This window comes from Solanum stenotomum, chromosome 1 (assembly GCF_019186545.1).
Source record: "Solanum stenotomum isolate F172 chromosome 1, ASM1918654v1, whole genome shotgun sequence".
Lineage (NCBI taxonomy): Eukaryota > Viridiplantae > Streptophyta > Magnoliopsida > Solanales > Solanaceae > Solanum > Solanum stenotomum.
Genome location: NC_064282.1, coordinates 67,208,227 through 67,225,834, shown reverse-complemented (window position 1 = coordinate 67,225,834; position 17,608 = coordinate 67,208,227). Strand labels below are relative to the sequence as shown.

The following is a 17,608-nucleotide window of genomic DNA, read 5'->3' as shown; positions in this document are numbered from 1 at the left end:
CAAGAACAAAAGAGATGGAGATAAATGAATTGGGAAAAGAATAAAAAATAAATATATGGTTAAATAAAGAGTAAAGTTACTCTTGGGAGGCTTATTTGGACTCCACATGGACATTTTATTATGTTCTTATGCGCCTCACGGAGGTGAGTTCACGTATGTGGACACATCAGCGTCTGAGGGTGAACTAATATTTTAAAAAAAAGGTTTAAGAGGGTAATAGGACCCCCGCAAAAGTTAAGTGTGTAGTTGAAAATATGGCTAAAGCTTGTGGGGGCATTTGACCCTTTTCCCATTATTATTTGCACCAAATTTATTTTGTGCCAGTGCATCTTCTATTTGAATGTGTTGTCTTGTATGTATGCATAGAATCAGGTTACTATGAAATTATTCATGTAAAAAAAGTGCAGTTTCATATTTTAGTATTTCCTAATTACAGGGTATCAGATTTCATGTGTTGGCTCGCCCGATCGAACCCCCGCGCATGCAGGTTTATGTGAACCATAACATAGTTACAAATTTGAAGGGGAAGCTTACACCGACCCAATTCAATCGATTTAAAGATACATGTTTTGGAGCATATACCAAAATGCACGTGTGTGGGGCGCAACCACAAATCTTTAGGTGTTTGATGGTATGTGAATTGGAGGACAATTCCCCGGATGAACTGTAATTTCATATAAATCATATCACACTCCGTTTTGGTATTCAAGAATTTGCCATCATTACTGGGTTGAACTGCTTTGTTGATAAATACGATTTCTTGTTTGACACAAGCAAGCCAAACATATTAATCAATCAGTACTTTGAGGGTAAAAGTATTATCAGAAAGGCAGAGTTGATTAGTAAGTATAAAAGCAAGGTATGGGGTGATGGGAATGATGATGATGCTGTTAAATCCACAATTCTGTATTTTATCAGTACGTTCATCTATTCCGGTGAGAAGAAGAGCTCATCAATTTCAAGGATACAATTTGATCTGGTTGAGAGCGGGCGGTACCATGAATACCCCTGGGGAAAAGATATTTTCTCCAATTTGGTCAAAAGCATAACAAAAAAAATGGATTCCAAGAAAAAGTATTATAGAATTGATGGTATGCCTCTTGTCATGCAAGTTTGGATATATGAATGTTGTTCTGTTGTTGATCTGAATATTACTGAAAAGAAGACCAATCGTATTCCCAAACTAGTCAATTGGAAGACCAGAAACAGCATAATACATTATGAGTTCCTCGTGGAAGGAATGTTCGGTGATACTTAGCTATTTTTTAACTCAAACTGTAGCTATTTTTTTAAAAATATGATACTTGTAGCTATTTCAATCTAATAACCCTAAAACTATAGTCATTTATGTAAGTTATACATTAATTTATGTGATATTTTAAGATTCAAATAATTTTTTTTATTTAATTGTTTATATGTTTTTTAAATATAGTAAATGATTACTTATTGTGATTTGTAACACTTTTTAACATAGATTTCATAAATGTAAAAAATAAAAATATAAACTCAAAGATTTTATGTCCAAATTTACAATTAAAATTAAATTATTTGACTTTTAAAATTCAAATTGTGCTACGTAACTATAATGATGTACTTTGATTCATCATCTTGTATTTTAACTTTATTTTTTTCCCACAACGATGGTTATACAATATTATACAAATACTGCACATAGAGTGCCGGTTTGATAAAAGAGATAATTAATTTAATAATTTTTTTTAGAATATGTTTGTCTTATATTTCGTTGGGATAAAATCACTGGATAACTTGTTTCGTAATTAGTTAATTTTGAATTGTAGTATTATTTTTATCCATATTGAGGATGAAATAACAAATCAGGTATGGGAAGGTTGAGCTGACTGTAAGCATTTGTCCGCTTCATTTGGAAAGAAAAATATCAGATTGGAGAAGGGAGAGGAAGAGCAGAATTGAGGTAAGGGAGTGCTTACATAGATTCCAGACAATAACTCTCAAGACTTGGTATCTGAGAAACCAATGTGAAGTCCATTGTATCCACCGGAGTACACCACTGCAAAGGAAGATTACATCAGGAAGTTGGATTTGCAAAATGGAAAGGTCACAGGACAAACACTTACTTCTGGGAGTTGAGAATGAAGAAGGAGAAGGACGACAAGAGGCACACATAAACTTTCCTCAACATAAGAAGAATAAAATTCTTGTTCCTCAAAGCTTCAGGAGAATATATGTGTAAGAGAGGCGGAGGTGATGCAGAAACAACAAATAGGAAACCCTACACATTAGGTGTCTTTATTGTATTTCCATTTCCGCTTGGATTGGATCCAATTTCCATTTTTAGATTATTGCTTTGGGCCGTTCTTCGTGGGCCTGTGTTTGTAAATATTTTCAGATTATTGAAATAAAGGAGCAACCAGCTCCACATATTTAATTAAAAAAAATAAAATAACAATCCTAAAATAACTAATTTCAGGATAAATGGTTCCCAACCAAAGGAGTCATTAGTATTAAATAACGACTTAAACTGCATGTATAGTTTACTAAACTATCTCTTTTTAATAAATGGCTCTTAAAAATTAAATTCTGCTTTTTAAAAATGGAGTATAAGGGTGTAGTTGAAAAAATATACTGATTATTTTCTTGAATTCCGATGAATAGAGTGATAGTCTATAGAATTTCGAAACATCATCAATAAAGTCAATTCAATAAATTACATTTCTAATTATTATTATTTTTTATAAAGAGTGTGTCAAGTTAATAAGAATCAACATATATAAAACTAATGAAATTATTGTTACCTTTAAATAATCAAGATAGTATTAATTTTCACTGTTACCCTTACTCAACAAAAGTGGGGAGAAATTAATATGACAAAAATAACGCTAATTAAATTGATATAAAATAAGAATATTTTAATGTAAAAACGTTACATTGTATAGTGTGAAATGTACTAATACGGTGAACATCATAAATTATGGTATTTATATATTGGAAACTAGGCACCTGTGAATGAGGATAAACATTAGTATTTGAGCAATTTTTTTAAAAAAGAATTCCTAAATATATTTTTCTAAAGTGCTTTTACGAAAATTACTTTAGGGGAAAACAACTTCTGCTATTACCAAATTCACTTATTTTCTTCACTTACTTTTTCTTTTTAAAAAAGTAAGCACTTTCAAAAAGAAAAAAAAATACTTTTCACATTTCAATTTGTTTGGCTTATTTTCATTTTTAATTAATTTATTAGATCATAAAATTTAAAAGTCTTATTTACTTTCGTAAATTTGATACCAAGTAAAATATAAGCTAAACAATTTTAAACGAAAAAAGTAAATATTATTAAGCTTCCAAAAACTTGATCAAAGTTGAAGATGGAAAGATTGTTTCCATAGACTTCAATTCAAGTAAAACATGTATGAAAATGGAGTACATTAGTGAGGATGCAGAAGTAATAGAGAAAAGAACACTAACAATAACAAATAATATAATAATGGAACCAAAAAAAAAAAACAAGAGGTAAGCAAAGAGAGAAGTAATATGGATGAATGAAGACACTCATTTCATTTGAATGAATAACAAGACTCTGTTTTCAGTTTCATTACAAAAGAATGAGATATTAATTGGACAAATGTGTTTCTCAGTACAGAAATAAGTATCTAACTTCAATCCAATTTGAGTATTCATCATTTCTTAAACTTCCAGCTTCATTTCTCTTGAGGACTTTCCGAATGTATACCATATATAAATGAATAAGAAGTGTTAAATTAGGTCTTAGGCCTAACTCACACCCCAAAAGCTAGCTCAAAGGGAGAAGGATTATCCAAGCCTTATAAGGAATCCACTCATTTCATTAATCACCGATGTGGGACTTTTGTCATTCTTTAACACCCCGCCTCACGCCCAGTGCTTAGCATCTGGTGCGTGGACAATTTTGATTTTGGAGGCCCCAACATCGGGTGAGACGGGCCCTGCTCTGATACCATATTAAATTAGGTCTTAAGCTTAACTCACACCCCAAAAGCTAGCTCAAAGGAAGGAGGATTAGCCAAGCCTTATAAGGAGTCCACCCATTTCATTAACCACCGATGTGAGACTTTTGTCATTCTTCAACAAGAAGCAGGCGAGAAGGACGACGAAGATGAAAGTGTTGAGAATAAGAATCCAATTGATGATCCTAATTCCTCTCATAAACCTTCTGGGACGGACTTTATCAACATCAACATCAGCATAAGCCCAATAGATGAGATGAACTAGAGTGTAATTCAGACGAACATCCAAGTTGAATTTTCTGCGTGGTTCAAACGTAGTGCCGTTTGCCTGTTGATAAGGATTACCTGATGCCAAAAACACGAGATGAAATCCACTTTGATTCAGAGATTCAAGCATTATTTCAGTTCCTCCATTGTTGGCCTTCAAGTTGGAATTTCTGAGTGGAGCTTTGTACTCTGTTTTCTGGGTATGATTTCACAAATATAAGATCTAAATGGGTCTCGTTCAGATAGCTATCAAAGTTCTCCCTGGTTTTTCTTAGCCTCATCATCCTTCTCACTGTAAAAACATTCAAATCAAAGATTCTTAACCCCATCAAGAAAATCAAAAAAGAAGAAGAGAAAACAGAGAAATGAAGACGCCATGCTTACCAAGAATACTGGAGTAAATCAAAAGGTAGAGTAAGAAAAGAAGGGTAACGTTGGAAAAAATAACAGACATCCGTAAAGCCATTTTCATGAAAGTTGGTTCTTAAGCTTTTCTTCTTCTTCTGTAAATTTTGAATATCTGAAGAACAAGCAAAACTCAGCGGTTACTTGTGTAAATAAAAGTCAGTTAAAAAGGCGGGAGACCTTGTAATTGGCTTTATCACCTGCCAAGATATTGTTAATTGCATTACCATATGTAGGCAATTATATTTAACAGACTTCTTTGAAAATGTAGATGGGTACGTGTTCATTGTCCAGTCCTCGTAAAATAGTGTATATTTACTTGATTATTTTAGCAAATTAAGGCTCTGTTTGGAAGGAGAACCTCGTAATTGGATTGGTGTAATTGAGTTTAATTACATTGTCTGTCCTGTTTGGTTTGACAGGTAATTACTTGATCAGCAGGTAATTGGTATAATTGATAGGGGTAATTACACTTTTTAATTCACAGCTAGCTAGCTGATTACTTTTTAATTTATTTTTTTATTTCTATTTTTTATTTTTTTGTCTTAATTTTTTCACCTTTATTATTTTAAGTTCTTTTTTTATATTTATTATTCTAAAAATTTCTAAAATTTTATTTTATATTTTATATAATTATATTTCACTGTCTTCTCATTCTCAACCTTACTTTTTGTGGTTCTATGCAATTTTTTTCGTATTTTTTTTATGCCATGCTTATTTTCTCATTAGCATAATTCTATTAGTATTCTAATTTTTAAATTAAAATAAAATTTATTGATAAGTAAGGTTATAGACTTATGTTTTCTTTTTTTTAAAAAAAAATAAAAAAATAAATCATATTTATGATTGCTATGTTGAAATTTGCGATAAGATATGTTAAATTTTTTGTTTTGAATTTATAACTTATGTTATATTTTCAATTTCATTTGTTTTAGTAATATTGAATTCACATTGCAAGTTATTTTTTAATTAGACCTGATAGATTATCTTTTTGTCAAACATTTTATTAATTTATGACATTTTATTTATATACTAATCTTTTTATCAAACATGCATTTCACGATGTTAGTAGATACTTCATACTTTTAATTTTAATGATCAATTCAATTGAAATATATTAATTTGAAAAAATATAAATCAATTATTTTTTCATAATATTAGTTAAGAACATATGTTTATTAATTAAAATATTTTCAAAAAATTAATATATATCTGAAATATTTAATTTAATATCATTTATATTATTTTTTATTTGTCTAGTATAAATTTTAAATAATTAATTTATATTTTAAAATTTTAATATAATAATATGATTGAAATTGTGCATCCAAACAAAACATGTGTAATTTGTCACTACCCGAGTCTACACACCGGACATGGCTGGCACTCGAGAACCATTGCTAGCCCTAAGTGAACCCTTGGCCTGACTTACTTACTCAGCGGAAGACTTAAACACAAGAAGTATAACTCATGCAATAACTTAAGAAATAATAACTTAGCCAAAATGGCAACTCAAGCCTTAAACGTAAACAACTGAAATGAATAAGACTAAAGAACTATAACTATCTGTCTATGAAGCCTCTAAAATAAAGAGGGATGTCGGGACAAGACCCTCGATCATCCTAACAATGAAATACTGAAAGCAAAATAAAAGGAGTCCTACGGAATGCAATGAGGCTCACCAACTGACTCTGAGTGCTCAACTGGATCAACGAGGCACTGGGTGATGATCCTAGTTACCTATGTCTGCATCATAATAAGATGCAGACCAACTGATATCAGTACATTAAATGTATATGTGAGTTGGAATGCTAAACATAACATAGGCTTGAAAATAATCTGAAAGGAGCACTTACCTTGGCTTTACTCAACTCATGAACAACTTAACTCAATATAAAGCAATAAAACACATACAGTATATAGAAAGATTTATAAAACATTAGAAAGCAACTTAGTTCGTAAAGAAAATGCAATAAAAAACTCAACTTTAGTCATATAATAAAATAATATAGTCTCTGTGGGAGTTTCTCTAACCGACAACCACCACTATGAGCCTAAGTGGTGATACAACGTCTTGCCCACGCTGCCAGAACTGTCATATACTTTGTCGTCATATAGAACACCTTAATTAAGTGGATTCACAAGTCTATGCTAAAAAACAACTTAAGGAGTCATCTAAAAAGTATGACCCTTTAGTACCCATGATGACTATGGTTTATGGAGACTTGAGTTAATATGAACTCGCATCCCCATATCGGTGTTCAATACTACACCAAAAATATACTTAGCTCATATGATTTAAATCAAAACTTCTTTCTTTTGTTTGAGATAATTACTCAAAACTTTAGCTTAAAAGCTCTCTTGGAAATCGGTGTTTCCCTTTCTTGTTCAAATGTGAAAACATTTTAAACTCTTGGGAATACTTAGTTCCCTTATAGCTTTTTGAGAAATGAACTCAACACTTTACTCTTTGCTTAACACGAAACTTAAGTCTTAAAACTTAAGTTGAAATATTTGTGAAAGACTTTTGAAAACTTTATAAAGTTCTCTTGACTTGCTTCTTAACTTCTAGACTTGACTCTTAACTTTCCTTGAATTGAATTATGGATTCAAGCGTCATGATCTCATGTTTATGGATGATTTCATGATATTTAGATTTACCTAAGAGTGTGGGAATCAACTAGAAAACATATGTACATTGCTAAGTAACTAGTACGGAAAGTTGGGAAAGAAATGGGAAGAACATGCATCCCTGGTTTAGGATTCACTCTCTCGAGCTGAACCCATGACAACCTAATAACCACAGACCATCGATGCAATAGTTTTGGTTTTAAAACCTCTCTCTCGAGCAAGCCAAAAACACAAAGTTAAAATTGTATTTGCAACTACAACCTCCTTAAATTCAAACGCAACCACTGAACGAAATCACCTTTAAACAACAAATGAACTATCAATTAGCAATACCCAACAGTAAATTCAACCCATATTCACATAATCACACCCCAAGAATTGGAGTTTTAGCTAGACATAGTAAAGAGATAGAAATCGATACCGAAAAGTGTTTCCATCAAGGGGTACGATTGATATGGTCTTTACACACGTCTAAGATGAAAAATCTTCAATACCCACTTCCAATTTCTTCAAAATGGGGATTTTCAAAATCTCCAAAGCTAAGGGAAAATGTCTCCAAAAACTAAGTTCTAAAACTGATTAATTCTAAAATTTCATAAACTGGTTCCTTACAAAATATGATACTAAGCTAAAAATTTAAACAAGTATTTATAGTTGTCAAAAAGTGTGCTGCGAAGGTTCAGTAGGCGCAGTTAGTTGGGATCGTCGATCTACTCGGCGATCCTCCCTTTGGTCATTTGTATCTCATTTTTTCTTTTGCCTTCAGCATCCTTGAGGTTCTGTACCTTTGGGCGATAAGGTACTGCATCGCGGAACTGTTCGCCAACTCGCCGACTGCTCATTTCTATCGCTGACTTGATTTTCTTCTACAGGGCTTGGCACACTGGAACATTAGCCGAGACCAAGGCCATTCGGCGACTCGCCCAATGGTTTAGGCGATCCTCAGGCCTTCATTTTTTCGTTCTTTCAGCTGCCTTGTTCTTTTTTGCTCAATAGTGTGTATGCTTTGTCCCTAAGTTCAAATACCTGAAATTCAAGGATTTATATTAGTTATTGAGACAAAATATGCATTCGAGGACACTAAATCTATTAAAATTAATCCCTAAATGAGTCCAAATCGTGGACTCATCAACAACCCACAAGAATTCAAACGAATTTCATCAAGAACTCAAATGATTTACATTCAAATCTAACATACTTCGCTGAACTGAATCATGATTGGCGCATGGGTGAACTAACCTAATGCTATGTGATCTCACATACCTCGTAGGGATCACCCCTTGACGAAATCCACAAGAAAAAACCTTATGAACGATGATCTTTGGCTCTTTTCTCCTCTTCTCTCCTCTTGCGTTCTTTCTCCAAAAACCCTAACTCTAATTTCAAAAGCGTAAACTGACCAATTTCAGTTTAGACCCTTAGATAATTACCAAAAACGAAATAAAATAATAGGGTAAGGAAAAGACCAAACTACCCTTCCAAAATCCGGATTGGACTTTCCTTATCCAAACAACCCAACTTCCAAAGGGGATATCTCACTCATACGAACTTGGAATCATGCAAACTCGGCGGCGTTGGAAAGATTATTCCAAGATATTTCTTACGATATCTGGAAGAACATCTAACTCATCCTGAGCTAGGAGTTATGGTCGCTTGAGTTTGACCAAAAACTCAACTTAACATAGTTCACAATTTTCCAAATTTTTATATACTTTCCAAAAATGACTATTTCCAATTTTTAACTTTTTCCTAGTTATTTCAATTAGCGAGATGTTACAATATCTCCCCCTTGGGAACATTCATCCTCGAGTGAGACTGCTCTTACTAGGTTAAGGGTGCAACATCAATCATTTAGTTCAGACACCCAACAAGTAAATGGAAAAACAACGTGCCAACTTATAAAAAAATACCAAGAAAAGGATTAGTACCTTCATTTGGAACTTCTCCGGATTCAAAGAGATGTAGATATCTCATTTTCATGTCCTCCTCAGCTTCCCTAGATTCCTCAACAAACTAATTCCTCCAAAGAACTTTGACTGATGCTACCTCTTTTGCTCTCAACTTGCAAACTTGGCGATCTAGAATTTGAACAAGAATCTCCTCATAAGAAAAACTATCTTTGATCCAAATGTCTTCAATTGATATGATCAATAAAGGATCACCCATACACTTCTTCAACATGGAGATGTGAACCACCGGATGAACCACAACTAACTCTTATGGTAGCTCCAACTCATAAGCTACATTACCTACCCTTTTCGATATTCTGTAAGGGCTAATATACCGGGGACTAAGCTTCCCCTTCTTACCAAATCTCATAGCACCTTTCATGGGTGAAACTTTTAAATACACCCAATCATCTACTTCAAACTCTAACCCCCTCCTCCTAACATCAGTGTAGGATTTCTGATGACTCTGCGCCGTTTTCAACCTCTCTTGAATCATTTCACTTTCTCAATAGCTTGATGAACTAAATTAGGTCCTATCAACCCAGCTTCACCAACTTCAAACCATCCAATAGGAGATTTGCATCTTCTCCCATAAAGAGCTTCATAAGGAGCCATTTGGATGGAAAAGTGGTAACTATTGTTGTAAGCAAATTCAATAAGGGGTAGGTGTTCATCCCAATTAACTCTAAAATCAATCACACAGGCCCTCAACATGTCTTCTAAGGTCTGAATAGTGCACTCTGCTTGCCCACCTATTTGAGGGTGAAAAACAGTACTCAAGTTCACCTTTGAACCCAAATAACTTCCAAAATTGTGCAATAAATTATGCATCTCTATGTGAAATAATTGAAAGACGGACCCCATGAAGTCTTACTACCTCTTGAATATATAACCTGGCATAATCCTCTGCTGAATGGGTAGTCTTTACCGGTAAAAAGTGGGCAGATTTGGTCATTCGATCCACAATCCCCCATATAGAATCAGGCTACCTGCGAAACCTTGGCAAAGCTGTGATGAAATCCATATTGATCATCTCCCACTTCCATTTCAGAAGTTCTATATTATGAGCCATACCATCGGGCCTTTGATGCTCTACTTTAACTTGTTGGCAATTTGAACACTTAGCAACAAATTCTGCAATGCACTTCTTCATACTACTCCACCAATAAACCTCTATCAAATCGCAATACATCTTTGTGGAACCCGGATGAATGGAATATCTGGAGCTATGAGCTTTTTCCATGATCCTCTCTTGGAGTTCATCCACTCTTGGTACACACAATCTACCTTGATACCTCAATACACCATCTCCCCCTTTTTCAAAAGGCATAACTTTTTGCTTATGAACATTTGCCTTCAATTAAAGAAAAATAGGGTCTTGGTATTGCTTTTCTTTCACTTCTGACACTAATGAAGATTCAGCCCCATTCATCACCACTACTCCTCCTTCTTTGTAATCAATTAGTCGAACTCCCAGGCGTGTAAGTTTATGCACATATTTTTCTAACTCTCTCATTTCTTCCTCAACATGAGTAGTACTACCTATAGACAACCTGTTTAAAGCATCATCAACCATATTAGCCTTACTTGGGTTATAAAGAATACTCATGTCATAATCCTTGAGAGTATTTCTTACCACCTCCTTTGTCTAAGATTAAGCTCTTTCTAAGTGAACACATATTGAAGACTCTTGTGATCAGTGAATACATCAACATGAACACCACACATATAATGACGCCATATCTTCAAAGCAAATACTACAACAGCCAACTCTAGGTCATGGGTTAGGTAATTCTTCTCATGAATTTTTAACTGTCTGGAGGCATAAGTTATAATCTTGCCATTCAGCATTAATACGCAACCCAAACCAACTCTAGATGCATCACAATACAACAAAACCTTGAGTACCTTTTGGTCAGGTCAAAACTGGGGTAGTAGTTAACCTCTTTTTCAATTCCTGAAAGCTTTTCTTACAAGCTTTAAACCATTGAAACTTAACTGTCTTCTGAGTTAACTTGGTCAAAGGGGATGAAATATATGAGAACCCCTTTACGAACCTTTTATAACAACCAACCAAACACAAGAAACTTCTAATATCAGTTAGAGGTGTCGGTGTAGGCCAATTCTGCACTGCCTCAATTTTTTGAGTATCAACTTTGCTCCCGGGTCGTGACACAATATGGCCTAAGAATGCCATAGACTCAAGCCAAAACTCGCACTTAGAGAACTTGACATACAACTCTCTATCTTTTAAAGTCTGGAGAACTATTCTGAGATGACTAGCATGATCTTCTTCATTCCTTGAATAGACTAGTATGCCATCAATGAATACCATAACAAACATATCTAAATAGGTTTTGAATACTCTATTCATAAGGTCCATGAACGTTGCAGGTGCATTAGTTAAACCGAACGACATGACCAAAAACTCATAATGACCATAACGGGTCCTGAATGCTATCTTGGGAATATCACACTCCCTTACTTTCAACTGATGGTAGCTAGATCAGAGGTCAATCTTAGAATAAACATGAAATACCCTGAAGCTGATCGAAAAGATCATCAATTCTCGGAAGAGGATACTTGTTCTTGATGGTAACCTTGTTCAACTAACGGTAATCTATACACATCCTATGGAAACCATTTTTCTTTCTCACAAATAAGACTGGAGCGCCCCAAGGTGAGACACTTGGTTGAATGAAACCCTTATCAAGGAGATCTTTCAACTGTTCTTTAAGCTCTTTCAACTCTGCTGGTGTCATTCTATATGGAGGAATAAAGATAGGATGAGTCTGGAAGGACATCTATACAGAAGTCTATCTCTCTCAGGAAAGACTCCTGGTAAATCATCTGAAAAGACTTCTGGAAACTCTTTTACTATTGGACCTGACTGAATATGCTGTATCTCAACACTAGAATCATTAACTCGGACTAAGTGATAGACACAACCCTTAGAAACTAACTTTCTCACCTGTACGAAATAAAATGACCCTTAGGCACTACTGAACTACTTTTCCACTCTAAGACTGACTCATTTGGAATTTGGAACTTAACAACTCGAGTTCTACAATCAATGTAAGTATAACATGCATGAACCCAGTGCATACCTAAAATGACATCGAAATCTACCATGTCTAACTCAATTAAATCAGTCATGGTGTCTCTGTGATTGATGGAAATGACACAATCACGATAAACTCGCTTAGCTAGAATAGACTCCCCAACAGGTGTAGAAACACAAAAGGGTTCACAGAGTTTCTCAAGAAGAACATCAAAACTATTTGCAACATAAGGGGTTACAAAAGATAAACTTGCTCCTGGGTCTAGCAAAGCATAAACATCAAGAGTAAAGACTTTAATCATACCAGTGACAACATCTGGAGAGTTCTCTTGCTCTTGACGACTAGTGATCGCATAAAGACGGTTTGTTCCTCTGCCAGTACCAAAAGTAGCTCCTCTAGGTGCAACCCTGTCTGGTGGAGAAACTGATGAAAATTGGGCTCTATTGCCCTGATTCCTACTACCTTGATGGTTCTTAGGGCACTCTTTCATGAAGTGAGCCTCTTGTCCAATCCACACTTGAAGCAACCTGTGGAGCCATAGTGACACTTACCTGGGTGGGTTCTACCACACTTAGCATATGCAGGAGCCTAGTTACCTCCTTGTGCCACACTTCTCTTAGACTGTGCAGGTGTAGCTCTGAAGTGTTGGGAATTCTGGATATTATACTCACCTTTGTTTCTGGGTGCAGGCCCCTTTTACTTTTGCTGAAAGGATGAACGGCTCACATTACTTTTCTGCTGCCCGAATTTAATCCCTATCTTAGCCTTCTTGTTTCTAAACTCTTCCCTGTCCCTCAGTTTCTTTTCCTCAACTTGTTGCACATATACTATTAACCTCGATATATCCATATCCCCAATTAGCATCGCTGCCCTACCCTTTTTGCTTGATAAACAGGACAACCCAGTAACAACTATACTCATTCTACTCCTCATATCTGCAACTATCTCCGGAGCATATTGGGATAGTTGGGTGAACTTCAACCCATACTCATGAACACTTACTGACTCTTGCTTAAGGGTAAGGAACTCACCATAGCCTCTTTCAGTTCTCAAGAAAAGAAACACCCCAAGAAGGCCTCCTCAAAACAATCTCAACTCGCAGGTGGTTCATCCTCAGCTCGGTTCTTCTTCCATTGATCAAACAAAATCCTAGTGACACCCCTCATTTGGTATGCAGTTAATTCCACCCTCTCAGTAACCGCAACGTGCATGACATCAAATACCTTTTGCAGCTCCTCAATAAAATTATCTGGATCCTCAGAAGTGCTAGAACCAGTGAAGCTTGGAGGGTTCATCCTCAATAACTCACGAATCCTCAAAGAATCAGCCACTTCTTGTCGAGCCCCTCTTTGTGACCGAACCTGTTTAGCCACAACTTGACTTAGCATCCTTATTGCTTCTCTAAACTCAGCGTTAGTGACTTTCCCTTGAGGTTGCACTTCAGGTGCATTTGGTAACTCTTGCTCCTCAACAACGCCTAGCAGGACGATCTCTGACAGCTCTTCATGGAGGCATAATTATCTGAAAACACGCCCAAGCACGAACTAGAAGGAGACTTTTTAGAGATCAAACTCTAACACACAAAATGAGTAAGAAAGAAGTGAGAAATTTTCCTAAGTGTCCCAGCCTCCTAATTATAGATGTGGTGCACTTCACACCGATAATTAGAACTCTATTGACATGGCTTCATATAATCCCTAGGACTCTTGAAGTACTCTTTGCTCTGATACCAAGTTTGTCACGCCTCGAGCCTACACCCCGGACGTGGTTGGTACTCGAGAACCAGTGTTGGCCCCAAGCGAACCCTTGGCCTAGCTTACTTATTCAGTGGAAGAGCTAAACACAAGAAGTATAACTCATGCAATAAGTTAAGAAATAATAACTTAGCCAAAATCACAACTCAAGTCTTAAACATATACAACTGAAATGAATAACACTAAAAACCTATAACTATCTATCTATCTCTGAAGCCTCTAAAATAGAGAGATGTCGGGACAAGACCCCCGATCATCCTAAAAATGAAATACTGAAAGCAAAACAAAAGGAGTCCTCCGGAATGCAATGAGGCTCACCAACTGACTCTGAGTGCTCAACTGGATCAACGAGGCGCTGGGTGATGATCCTGGTTACGTGTTTCTGCATCAGAATAAGATGCAGGCCAACTGGCATAGTACATTGAATGTACGAGTATGTGAGTTGGAATGCTAAACATAACATATGCTTGAAAAGAATCTGAAAGGAACAATTACCTTAGATTTACTCAACTCATGAACAACTTAACTCAATATAAAGCAATAAAACACATGCAGTATATAGAAAGCTTTATAAAAAAATAGAAATCAACTCAATGTATTGAAGAATACAATAACAACTCAATTTATATATAATAAAATATAATATAACTCTGTGGGAGTTTCTCTAATCGACAACCACCACTATGAGCCTAAGTGGGGATACAACGTCGTGCCCACGCTGCCAGAACTGTCTTATACTTTGCCATCATATAGAACGCCTTAACTAAGTGGATCCACTAGTCTATGCTAAAAAGCAACTTAGTGAGTCATCTTAAAAGTATGATCCTTTACTACCCATGATGGCTACATGGTTTATGGAGACTTGAGTTAATATGAACTACCATCCCCATATTGGTGCTCAATACTACTCCCAAAATATAATTAGCTCATATGATTTAATGCAANCTCAGGAGGGACTCCTGGTAAATCATCTGGAAAGACTTCTGGAAACTCTTTTACTATTGGAACTGACTGAATAAGAGGTATCTCAACACTAGAGTCATTAACTCGGACTAAGTGATAGACACAACCCTTAGAAACTAACTTTCTCACCTTAAGGTACGAAATAAAATGACACTTAGGCACTACTGAACTACTTTTCCACTCTAAGACTGGCTCATTTGGAATTTGGAACTTAGCAACTCGAGTTCTACAATCAATGTAGGTATAACATGCATGAACCCAGTGCATACCTAGAATGACATCGAAATCTACCATGTCTAACTAAATTAAATTAGCCATGGTGTCTTTGTGATTGATGGAAATAACACAATCACGATAAACTCGCTTAGCTAGAATAGACTCCCCAATAGGTGTAGAAACACAAAAGGGTTCACAGAGTTTCTCAGGAAGAACATCAAAACTATTTGCAACATAAGGGGTTACAAAAGATAAACTTGCTCCTGGGTCTGGCAAAGCATAAACATAAAGAGTAAAGACTTTAATCATACCAGTGACAACATTTGGAGAGATCTCTTGCTCTTGACGACTAGTGATCGCATAAAGACGGTTTGTTCCTCTGCCAGTACCAGAAGTAGCTCCTGTAGGTGCAACCCTGTCTGGTGGAGAAACTAATGAAAATTAGGCTCTATTGCCCTGATTCCCACTACCTTGATGGTTCTTAGGGCACTCTTTCATGAAGTGAGCCTCTTGTCCAATCCACACTTGAAGCAACCTGTGGAGCCATAGTGACACTTACTTGGGTGGGTTCTACCACACTTAGCACATGCAGGAGCCTAGTTACCTCCTTGTGCCACACTTCCCTGAGACTATGCAGGTGTAGCTCTGAAGTGTTGGGAATTCTGGATATTATACTCACCTTTGTTTCTGGGTGCAGGCCCCTTTTACTTTTGCTGAAAGGATGAACGGCTCACATTACTTTTCTGCTGCCCGAATTTAATCCCTATCTTAGCCTTCTTGTTTCTAAACTCTTCCCTGTCCCTCAGTTTCTTTTCCTCAACTTGTTTCACATATACCATTAACCTCGATATATCCATGTCCCCAATTAGCATCGCTGCCCTTCCCTCTTTGCTTGATAAACGGGACAACCCAGTAACAACTAGACTCATTCTACTCCTCATATCTGCAACTATCTCCGGAGCATATTGGGATAGTTGGGTGAACTTCAACCCATACTCATGAACACTTACTGACTCTTGCTTAAGGGTAAGGAACTCACCATAGCCTCTTTCAGTTCTCAAGAAAAGAAACACCCCAAGAAGGCCTCCTCAAAACAATCTCAACTCGCAGGTGGTTCATCCTCAGCTCGGTTCTTCTTCCATTGATCAAACAAAATCCTAGTGACACCCCTCATTTGGTATGCAGTTAATTCCAACCTCTCAGTATCCGCAACGTGCATGACATCAAATACCTTTTGCAGCTCCTCAATAAAATTATCTGGATCCTCAGAAGTGCTAGAACCAGTGAAGCTTGGAGGGTTCATCCTCAATAACTCACGAATCCTTAAAGTGTCAGCCACTTCTTGTCGAGCCCCTCTTTGTGACTGAACCTGTTTAGCCACAACTTGACTTAGCATCCTTATTACTTCTCTAAACTCAGCGTTAGTGACTTTCCCTTGAGGTTGCACTTCAGGTGCATTTGGTAACTCTTGCTCCTCAACAACGCCTAGCAGGACGATCTCTGACAGCTCTTCATGGAGGCATAATTATCTGAAAACACGCCCAAGCACGAACTAGAAGGAGACTTTTTAGAGATCAAACTCTAACACACAAAATGAGTAAGAAAGAAGTGAGAAATTTTCCTAAGTGTCCCAGCCTCCTAATTATAGATGTGGTGCACTTCACACCGATAATTAGAACTCTATTGACATGGCTTCATATAATCCCTAGGACTCTTGAAGTACTCTTTGCTCTGATACCAAGTTTGTCACGCCTCGAGCCTACACCCCGGACGTGGTTGGTACTCGAGAACCAGTGTTGGCCCCAAGCGAACCCTTGGCCTAGCTTACTTATTCAGTGGAAGAGCTAAACACAAGAAGTATAACTCATGCAATAAGTTAAGAAATAATAACTTAGCCAAAATCACAACTCAAGTTTTAAACATATACAACTGAAATGAATAACACTAAAAACCTATAACTATCTGTCTCTGAAGCCTCTAAAACAGATAGGGATGTCGGGACAAGACCCCCGATCATCCTAAAAATGAAATACTAAAAGCAAAATAAAAGGAGTCCTCCGGAATGCAAGGAGGCTCACCAACGGACTATGAGTGCTCAACTAGATCAACGAGGCGCTAGGTGATGATCCTGGTTACGTGTGTCTGCATTAGAATAAGATGCAGGCCAACTAGCATAGTACATTGAATGTACGAGTATGCGAGTTGGAATGCTAAACATAACATATGTTTGAAAAGAATCTGAAAGGAACAATTACCTTGGATTTACTCAACTCATGAACAACTTAACTCAATATAAAGCAATAAAACACATGCAGTATATAGAAAGCTTTATAAAACAATAGAAATCAACTCAATGTATTGAAGAATACAATAACAACTCAATTTATATATAATAA

The 17,608-nt window shown here is 36.2% G+C and overlaps 1 pseudogene; it reads right to left on the bottom strand.

The window, feature by feature from the left end:
* Positions 1 to 1,970: 1,970 nt before the first annotated feature.
* Positions 1,971 to 4,704, bottom strand: LOC125855590 (uncharacterized; annotated as a pseudogene).
* Between the last annotated feature and the right edge of the window lie 12,904 nt (positions 4,705 to 17,608).